We start from the raw sequence: 11,491 nt of genomic DNA, 5'->3' as shown, positions 1-11,491 counted from the left end.
AACCCCCGGTACTTCGAAACTCATTTGAAACGGCCCGAACCATTCCGGTGTCCAAATGTAACCTTCTAATATATGAATCTTTATGTCTCGACCATTTCGAGACTCCTCGTCATGTCCGTGATCTCATCCGGGACTCCGAACAAACTTTGGTACATCAAATCACATAACTCATAATACAAATCGTCATCGAACGTTAAGCGTGCGGACCCTACGGGTTCGAGAACTATGTAGACATGACCAAGACACATCTCCAGTCAATAACCAATAGCGGAACCTGGATGCTCATATTGGTTCCCACATATTCTACAAAGATCTCTATTGGTCAAACCGCATAACAACATACGTTATTCCCTTTGTTATTGGTATGTTACTTGCCCGAGATTCGATCGTCGGTATCATCATACCTAGTTCAATCTCGTCACTAGCAAGTCTCTTTACTCGTTCCGTAATGCATCATCCCGTAACTAATTCATTAGTCACATTGCTTGTAAGGCTCATAGTGATGTGCATTACCGAGAGGGCCCAGAGATACCTCTTCGATACACGGAGTGACAAATCCTAATCTTGATCTATGCCAACTCAACAAACACCATCGGAGACACATGTAGAGCATCTTTGTAATCACCCAGTTATGTTGTGACGTTTGATAGCACACAATGCTTTCCTCCATTATTCGGGAGTTGCATAATCTCATAGTCCGAGGAACATGTATAAGTCATGAAGAAAGCAATAGCAGAAAAAATATGCTAAGCTAACGGATGGGTCTTGTCCATCAGATCATTCTCTAATGATGTGATCCTGTTCATCAAATGACAACACATGTCTATGGCTAGGCAACTTAGCCATTTTTGATTAACGAGCTAGTCAAGTAGAGGCATACCAGGGACACTATGTTTGTCTATGTATCCACACATGTACTAAGTTTCTGGTTAATACAATTCTAGCATGAATAATAAACATTTATCATGATATATGGAAATATAAATAACAACTTTATTATTGCCTCTAGGGCATATTTCCTTCAGTCTCCCACTTGCACTAGAGTCAGTAATCTAGATTACATAGTAATGATTCTAACACCCATGGAGTCTTGGTGCTGATCATGTATTACTCGTGAGAGAGGCTTAGTTAACGGGTCTCCAACATTCAGATCCGTATGTATATTGCAAATCTCTATGTCTCCCTCCTTGACTTGATCGCGGATGGAATTGAAGCGTCTCTTGATGTGCTTGGTTCTTTTGTGAAATCTGGATTCCTTTGCCAAGGCAATTGCACTAGTATTGTCACAAATGATTTTCATTGGACCCGATGCACTAGGTATGACACCTAGATCAGATATGAACTCCTTCATCCAGACTCCTTCCTTCACCGCTTCCGAAGCAGCTATGTACTCCGCTTCACACGTAGATCCTGCCACGACGCTCTGTTTGAAACTGCACCAACTTACAGATCCACCATTCAATATAAATACATATCCGTTTTGTGACTTAGAGTCATCTGGATCAGTGTCAAAGCTTGCATCGACATAACTGTTTATGACGAGCTCTTTGTCACCTCCATAAACGAGAAACACATCCTTAGTCCTTTTCACGTATTTCAGGATGTTCTTGACCGATGTTCAGTGATACACTCCTGGATTACTTTGGTACCTCCCTGTTGAACTAATAGCAAGGCACACATCAGGTCTGGTACACAACATTGCATACATGATAGAACCTATGGCTGAGGCATAGGGAATGACTTTCATTTTGTCTCTATCTTCTGTAGTGGTCGGGCATTGAGTCTGGCTCAACTTCACACCTTGTAACACATGCAAGAACCCTTTCTTTGCTTGATCCATTTTGAACTTCTTCAAAACTTTATCAAGGTATGTGCTTTGTGAAAGTCCAATTAAGTGTCTTGATATATCTCTATAGATCTTGATGCCCAATATATAAGCAGATTCACCGAGGTCTTTCATTGAAAAAATCTTATTCAAGTATCCTTTTATGCTATTCAGAAATTCAATATCATTTCCGATCAACAATATGTCATCCACATATAATATCAGAAATGCTACAGAGCTCCCACTCACTTTCTTGTAAATACAGGCTTCTCCAAAAGTCTGTATAAAACCATATGCTTTGATCACGCTTTGTTAGCACCTTTTGGATCGACCAAACCTTCCGGTTGCATCATATACAACTCTTCTTTAAGATATCCATTAAGGAATGTAGTTTTGACAACCATTTGCCAAAATTCATAATCATAAAATGCGGCAATTGCTAACATGATTCAGACGGACTTAAGCATCGCTACGGGTGAGAAGGTCTCATTGTAGTCAACTCCTTGAATCGTCGAAAACCTTTCGCAACAAGTCGAGCTTTGTAGGCAGTAACATTAGCGTCAGTGTTAGTCTTCTTCTTGAAGGTCCATTTATTCTCTATGGCTTGCCGATCATCGGGCAAGTCAACCAAAGTCCACACTTTGTTCTCATACATGGATCCCATCTCAGATTTCATGGCCTCAAGCCATTTTGCGGAATCTGGGCTCATCATCACTTCCTCATAGTTCGTAGGTTCGTCATGGTCAAGTAACATGACCTCCCGAACAGGATTACCGTACCATTCTGGTGCGGATCTTACTCTGGTTGACCTACGAGGTTCGGTAGTAACTTAATCAGAAGTTTCATGATCATCATCATCAGCTTACTCACTAATTGGTGTAGGAATCACTGGAACTGATTTCTGTGATGAACTACTTTCCAATAAGGGAGCATGTCGTGGTTTTGTCACAGCAGATATCCTCGTGAAAGGACTTAGTCGTGGAGTCATCGCTACGGGTTAGCTTAAAGGGGTTTAAAGCGGACAAAGGACGCAAGAGTTTATACTGGTTCGGCCCCTTACGATGAAGGTAAAGGCCTACTCTAGTTGTGATGGAATTGCTAGGGTTTTGATGACCAGGGAGCGAATCCGCTTTGTCTGGCTCTCGAGTTGTTGTCTGTTGTCCCTAAACCATTGCCGGGTCGCCCCTTTATATACATAGGTCGACACCCGTCGGTTTACAGAGTCCCAAGGCCGGATCATAAACGTGTCCGGCTCGGTCTCTACTCCTATATTACAATACAAGTTATATATCAATGTCGGTTTATGTCTACAGGCCTTAACCCGCCTTTGGGCCTTGGGCCTTCATGAAGCGCCACCATCTTTGTCTTCATGGGTCTTCAAATAAAGCAATCATCATGGGGATAACCCGGCCTCTCCTTGCCGGTTTATGCCCAGTAGTAATATCCCCAACATTAGGCCCCAAATTGATATGAACTTGTTCATGTCAATCTGCAACACTTAGAAAAATTCCTCCCTTTGCACCTTCGCATAGATCTTGTAAACCACGTGACGTCATCCTCCAGATTTGTAGTAAACCGCCATGATGTCACCTGTTCATTAAAGCCGAAGATACCCTTTATTAATGAGCATCCAACAATCAAGGCGACAACCTTGTTATATATATTCATTTTTGGGCTCCTCGATTCCCGCGCCTGTCGCTTATCTCTTTGCCCTTATAAATAGGGCTGATGATCCCTTTCCTTTTCCTCCCATTGCCTCTTCGTCTCTTCCTCCTCCTCGCGACGCCTCTGCACCCGAGCGCCACTGCCGTCGTCGAGCTTCGCCTCTGCCTCACCGTCGGCCGCTGCATCAACCTGATCGCACCAGAGAAACGCGGCGCACCTCTGCTGCTTCAACAACTGCGGTAAGTCTTTCCCTCTTTCATCTGTAGATCCACTTAGGGTTCATACGGGTTCATGATGTTCTTCTCTTGTTCTTCGTCAGTCCATAGACAACATACCTCAACCTTGACGCGTTCCGTGCGGTAGCTATAGTAGTCCTTATCTCGGCTATCAAACCAAGCCTTATACGCATAAAAACCTGATCTGGACTTTTGTGAACTGCTCCAGGACCAACTTTTTAGGTCTAAATCTTTTTCTTTTCCTGACTTGTGGTAGATCCAAAATGCCAATGTGATCTTGTGAAACCTGTTTTTCCTCACTTAGTCATTTTTTGCCTCAGATCTGTACCTTCCTTACCTGCGTAAGCGGTTTATCCTTGTATAAAATAATCTGTCATATGCCATTAGTCCCCTTGTAAACCGCTCGTCGCTTTACCATTTATAACTGCACCAGCCTCCGGTTTAACAATTTTACATGCTTGAATTCCTTTTTCTTAACCTGTTGCGTTTATGCCTTGTCAATCATGGATCGTAAACCGGCAGTAATCATTTCCAACTCATCACTTGCAATGGCCAAACAATTCTATGCTTGTAACTGGGTCCCTTCCCGGGTTACTGAGGAGCAACTGGATGGATGTGTCAAAATTGGCACTTTACCGAAGCGGAGTGAAATCCATTGGCGAGTTCCCGGTCCAAAAAACCCTCCTACCCCCAGAGATGGCGTAGTAATAGTGTTTGCTGATCACATGAGTCGTGGTTTTAAACCGCCTGGATCCAAGTTTTTTCGTGATGTACTTGCCAGCTTTCAGATCCACCCTCAAGATATTGGACCCAACTATGTGTCCAATATTTACAACTTTCAAGTGTTTTGTGAAGCCTATCTACAAGAAGAACCGACTGTCGAGCTGTTCCGGGATTTCTTCCATTTAAACCATCGTACTGAATTCATAGACGGGCCCAATACTGAACTTGGCGGCGTCTCCATTCAGAAAAGGAAAGATGTTAGCTTCCCTCACGCCAAACTTCACATCCACCCTAAGGATTGGAACCAGACTTGGTTCTATTGTAAGGATACTTCCCCTGAAGATGAGAACCCTCTATCGGGTTACCGTGCTCATCGGCTTACCAACACACATCCACTTCCGCAATGATTGACTGCCAAGGAACGGGCCTCGTATGAACCACAACTCACCAAGCTCAGAGCTTTCATGGCCAATGGTTTGACATGTGTGGACTTTGTTCGTTGCTGGATATCCTGGAGTATCTTGCCGTTAAGTCGCCGCTCCGATTTAATGTGCGAGCATACTGGTGACTCAAAAGACTCTCAACGTCATATTGACATTCAGCTAACAGATGATGAAGTTACTGAGTCTGTCAAGAAAATGCTGAATGAACCGGAAGCTGTCTGTAGTAAGACCGGGTTAAGCCCCTTTTACACATTGAACAAACCGCCAGCTGTAAGAGTTGTCTTGCTTCCGCTTTATATCTGATATTCTTAACTGTGCAACTTTTAATACCCTCTGCCCATCTTTTAAACAGGGTGATGACTCGTTCTGGAAAAAGAAACCACAGGAGAAAATGTTTAAGGCCCCTCGACCTAAGACGAAGGTTGTCAAGAGACTTGCCAAGAGGAAGGCAACTAAACCCATCGGTTTTGATCTTGATGACGACCCTGATGAACCGGACGTAGAGGTAGAACTTGATTCTCTTGGTTCATTTTTCATACACCTCATTGACAATGATATTTATCAGGATGACGCTGAGGGCAGCCAAGCTGACGATGCAGAGGTAATTATCCTTTCCTCCGGTTCAGACCCTCTGCCAACACAAAAAATCCGTCGAGCAGTCCGGAAAGTAAGATTTTCTCACCCCCTAGCTCACTTGGATCCAAACTTTCTTTTGAAGAAGCAGCAACACGAAGCTCGCCGCACAACCCGACATAGCGGCCAAGTAGTCACTTCAGCAGGTCTACCAAATACGCCGGTTCGGAAGCGCCGATCTGAGGTCTCAAATATTTCCAATACTTCTTACCCCAAGGCGGGTTATTTCCGACAGCCTCTTAATCCATCCGGTTCAAATTATCAAGGAACACCACCTTCATCATCCGGCGAGTCAACTGCCACACAGCTTCCGCCCCTCAAGACCGTCCCTGGGTAAACGCCTTAAGCTTTCTCTTTTTGTCGCTTTGTACTTATGTGTTATACTGTGATTGATATATATATATATATATATATATATATATATATATATATATATATATATATATCTCTTTCAGAGCCAAGGCCAGACCCAGCAAGAAGGGTCGTGTAGATAAACCGTCTGACGATCATGTAATTGTTGAACCAGAGACAATTCTAGAACCGGAGGGAGCAAATGCTGACGCCACGCTTGATGACCTGTCACCCCCAGATCATGTCTTTACTGAACAAGTAGAAGTTGATACAATAGTTCAGGCTGATAAACCGGCAAGTCCAGTTAGAGCTGCTGATATTCCGCCAACCCCAGTGAAGGCTGCTGGTTACAAGGAAGATGATGTTATCATTACTGGCGTTGGCCACACCTCCCCTAGCCATCCTGTGGCATTATCAAAACATAGTGCTAAGGAGGAACGTTCTGCTATGGAAAAAGGCAAATGGAGCACCGATTTATCAAGCTATGCCCACCTCATGCCCAGGAACTCCATTCTGGTTTTTTAAACCGCCTATACACAAACCGTGACTACGAAGCCGGTTTAGTGAACCTGATGAAGGAGCGTTATGAGGTAATTACCTAACCTTTTCTCTCTTAAGTTCAATTGTAAATACCAACTCTAGTAGCCCCCAAGGGCCGATTTATGATGTCAATCAAAAACCAGGACTTTGTAATATCTTAACTCTGCATACTTATCCTCCAAGGGTCGGTTGATCCTTTAAAAATGAATCGGTATTTTAGCATTGTAATCTTGTAACTTTCGCCTGTGTAGTCCCCAAGGGCCGGTTTATCTTTCCAAGGTGAACCGGGACTTCAACCATTGTTACTTTGAGCAGATGTACATTAGCCCCCAAGTGCCAAGAATAATGCTTGCATTACACTTGGGACTTGAAATTTTTTCTATAACGAAGCGAATAGGCATTAGCCCCCAAGTGCAAAGTGCATAACTTGTTATGTGCTTGGTACTTCAAATATATACGGCCCACTGATGATATGTCTTTCCCTTATAGGCTGAGCTGAGCAAAAAGGACGCCCAAACCACTGATCTTCAAGAGAACATTAAATCTCAGCAAGCGGAGGCTTCTAAAGCCAAGGAGGAACTAACCAATGTCTTAGCAGCCATGGAAAAGATGAAGAAGACCTTTAAGAAGGAATGGGCAGATTGGGACACAGAGAAAGCCGCTTTAGCAAAGAGGGCCGAAGACGCAGAAGCAGCCCTTAAACCGGTGGTCGAAGAACTGACCAGTTTAAAGCGGCAAATAAACGCTATGACCTCTGCTATATTTGGTAAGTATCCTCATCTGATGTTTTTCAAGTCATTTTATCTCATCAGTTACCGGTTTACTGATGCTTGCAATGTCACAGGGGCCCGCATTACCCATCTGGGCTCTGACATGCGGATGAAGCTAAAGGCTGCCTATACTTTGATAGAGCAGTTATATTCCGGAGCCCAACGGGCTATTTGCACCACTGCTCATAACATGCCTCCTCCAACGTTAATAAAAGAAACTATAGAGAAGCTGTCAATGTTGCCTGTCCGGTTGGATGAACTTAAAAAATCAGATGCAAGGTCAGGCGCGCTGACTGCGCTAATCCGGGCCAAGGCATGGATTCCTGGTCTTGAACCGTCAGATATTGGCAAAGGCTATCCCCGCGTGAAGGAAGACGGTTCAGAATTTAACAATGATGATCTCCGAAGGCTGACAAGGGAAATGCGACCCATAGCGAGCAAATTGGCGGAAGGAACTGATCTGTCTCATTATCAGTCGGTTTACGATGCTGATCAGAAAAGATATCCTTCGCCAACACATGATGTAGAAGATCTTGTTCCGCCAATTCGTAAGCACACTTATGCCCCTGATATTGATCCTTCCAACCTTATAAGTGAAGAAGCCGTGTTCCAAGCCTTAACTGGAATCGATTGGGCAACCATTGATTCCCAGCCACTTGGTAGGGAGGAGGAGGATGCACCGACTCAAGATGACCCTCAATCTTCAAGTTGTCCTGGCGATGAATCCTGAACCAGAGGCCGGTTTAGCCTATCGCAGCCTGCCATTCTTACTGAAACAATTATTCTGTGTGGGCATTAAAGCGCCTTGTAATGGGCTAGTTCAAACACTTGTCCATTATGCCATCGAGCATACTTATTTTGCTTGATACTGATAACTCGCCATGCTTTTGGGATCTATTATATGCATAATCCACAGTGGTTGTATTTTAACTTGTTCCTGCATACAAGAGATTGAAAGCGTCCTGGCGGTTTACCGCTGGACGGGTTATGATGCCCAAATATATAGCCTAGATGTAGAGCCAAGGCTGTATTTAAAAACAAGCCAGATATAAAGTAGATGATACCTGTGACCTCGTTGGTTGACCAACGGTTGTTATAATAAGGGTGATAACACCAATCTGTAGTATTGATGACTCCTTCCATGTTTGTCGGTTGACGATGAAACCGTACCGGTTATGATAAACACCGGTTTTATCCATACAATACTGGTGACTTGTAGTCAAAACCAGACCGGATTATAGCTGATCATGTACTGACAACTTAGCGTTGTAAGCCACGCCGGGTTTTAATAAACGCTGGTTTATCAGAAAATACTTATGAATCTTATCAAAAGAGAAAAAACTTTGCAAAAAACACAAGAAAAATATGCAAGGCTTTTCATGGGCTGCCAGGCCCTAAATCGAGGCTTTTCATGGGCTGCCAGGCCACTGAGTTAAACCATTTTTCAAAGCCTTTTAAGATGGACCTCAATCTTTAACCAATCATCGTTTTAACTTTGACAAGTTCAGGGTCTATGAGATTGACTTGTCAAACGTTCAACGGGTCCTACCAGGTTTACCTAGACGGAGTGGCTTACTTAAAGAGGCAGGATAACCCGGAGTTTTAGGTGAACACACCTGGCTTCCAAGCCTAGCTTGATAGCCTATTGCAAGGGTGCAAACTCTTTGTTCTTTGAGAAGCAAAGAGCCCCCAAGCAACATTTGAGCTGTGCTCGGTGGGTGCCTATGTTTGAGTTGTGCTGGTGCAACACTCTCTTTGGCCCCACATAATTTCCTGTTGGCCTTAAGCCTATCAAGAGGTGTAGCTATGGTGCAAATACAACCAAGCCCCCTAGTGATCTCCCTTTGGCCTTAAGCCGATCAAGAGGTGTAGCTAAGGTTCAGATACGACCAAGCCCCCTTGTTGAAGATATAACCACTGAGGGTGAACCGCCCAGGAGGGGCCGGTTCACCTTCAGTTATACTGAAGCCCAAGGAAACCCAGAAGATGGCGCTTTACGTATTAAGCTTAGAGGCCCAGAGCCCGCAGGCGGTTTAGGGCCCATGATAGTAAACCGCCATGATTGTATAAACTTGCATTATAAGATAAGAAAGAAGAGACCGAGGCAGACACTTGTATGAGCCAACCTCGGGACTCCGTAGACTGGCCGGGATCCTCCTGAATATATAAAGGGGTGACCCGGCGGCGGTTCAGGGACAGAAGAACAATAACTCGAAGCCAGACAAAGCGGATTCGCTCCCTGGTCTTCGAAACCCCAGCAATACCAATCACAACTAGACGTAGGACTTTACCTTCATCGAAGGGGCCGAACTAGTATAAACTCTCGTGTCCCTTTGTCCGGTTTAACCCCTTCAAGCTAACCCGTAGTGATGGCTCCACGACTAAGTCCTTCCATGAGGACATCTGCCGTGACAATCCCACGACAGTTGGCGCCCACCATGGGGCTATCGCATGATGGTTTCGAGTTCTTGAAGGGCAATTTCGATGGACTAAAGGGATACGCTGTGGGCCGGATGACGAAGAGTTGCCGCGGCAAGCTCTACATCGACAACGCAGGATGGGGTCCCGAGGCTGATTCAATTGAATACGGGTACCGGGTCCCCTTTGGTGGGATTCACGTCTTCATCGGCAAGATCGGCGAACCGGCCCCCGAGCCAGACACCTGCATCGACATCATCGAGACGGCTCGTCATGCAAGTTCTTCACCGGTTCAGCCTGAGGCCAGGCATGTTTTCGTGGGTGTCGTCCATGGTTCGGGTTACGAGGAGGAACCGATCTCCGATGGAGAAAACATAGTCCGCAGTGATGACGAGTCTTCCGGAGAAACCGAATCGCTCTACCGGTTGTACAATGGCCGGATTGAGGGAGGATCCAAGGGCAACACTATTCTGGATTCCCCCGGTCTGCCAAACTGGGCCGTTGTCTTCATGGCCGGCACACAACCGGCGCCTCATTCATCTACCACCGCAGCAGTACTCTTTGGTTCAACAACGGCCACGCCAACATGTGCAGGAAGCTCGGCGCCGCCTCCGGCCTAGGTCTTGTCTAATTTGTTCGACACTCTAGCAGCACTGATGTCCGCGGAGGTAGACGCAGCAGCCAGGGATCAGCACAATGCGGAGATTCTAAAGGTAAAAGATCAGATAGCCTAGGCTAAAGCGGACCTGGCAGCAGAGAACGCCAGGATGGCCACAGCCCACAGAGCGGGCCGAGTTGGAAGCACAGGCTTACTGGATTAGACTAGATCAGAATGCTTCAGAAGAGGTCATGAGAAGAAGGTACCGATCACGTCTCCCGTCGGCTTATGAGCCACAAAATCTTTTCAACACGCCAGGTGCAGGAGCAGGTAATCAACATGCGCCAAACCGGGCGGGGGCACCGGAAGCAGGAGTGCCGGTTCAGCCACACGCAACAAACCTGCCTCGCCAGAACAACGTTGTATCATCAACGCCGCATGGGCATTATTCCAACCCGTTGGATAATATTGTGGCCGCCGCTTCATGCCTGGCAGCTCTCCCAACCAACGGAGAATCACCAGTAGCAGTGGAAGCGCGTCGGGCCAGGGATCTCCTTCAGACAGCACTGAATCAACAGCAAGCGTATTCAGACAGCCGTGAGAGGATTCATTCCACTCCCTGTCCAAGCCGGAGTTATAGCAGACATGTGGAGGACGAACCGGCCGTATCCAGTAGCGCACGCCACCGAAATTCACCACGGGGAAACAACCCGGCCGGGGAGGTGCTAATGCGCAAGATGTTGTGGACCACGGCCGCGCATGACGGGGGGCCGAGTTGACAGCTCGACACGAAGCACGGCATCATACTCCGGTTCACCCCACTGCCTCCGTGGAGCCAGGGGTAATGTTCAGTTCCCTAGGGGTACCAGGTTTAACTCCCGCATTGCGTAATGTGCGATTGCCTAAGGATTTCAAGGGACCTCGTAAGGTACCAAATTACACCGCCGATTTGCAGCCAGAGGCGTGGGTGGAGAGCTATGAGATGGCAATGGAGATGTTAGATGTGGATGAGGCGGTTTGTGCTAAATATTTCACCATGATGCTGGAAGGAACAGCTCGTACTTGGTTGAAGAGCTTGCCAACCAACTCTATCGACTCATGGGCCGAATTAAAGCGCCGGTTTATCCTGAACTTCAAGGATATGTGCAAGCAGCCGATGTCAATTGTAGATCTGGCCGCTTGTGTCCAAGAGGAAGGGGAGTCCACGACCCATTGGGTTAAACGAGTCTCGACGATTTTGCATTCGTCAGATCGTATTAATGCAGATACCGCAGTATTAACGTTGGAGG

The sequence above is a fragment of the Triticum aestivum genome, chromosome 7A (assembly GCF_018294505.1).
Source record: "Triticum aestivum cultivar Chinese Spring chromosome 7A, IWGSC CS RefSeq v2.1, whole genome shotgun sequence".
NCBI lineage: Eukaryota > Viridiplantae > Streptophyta > Magnoliopsida > Poales > Poaceae > Triticum > Triticum aestivum.
The sequence above is the reverse complement of the archived record's forward strand: the minus strand, read 5'-3'. Positions refer to the sequence as shown.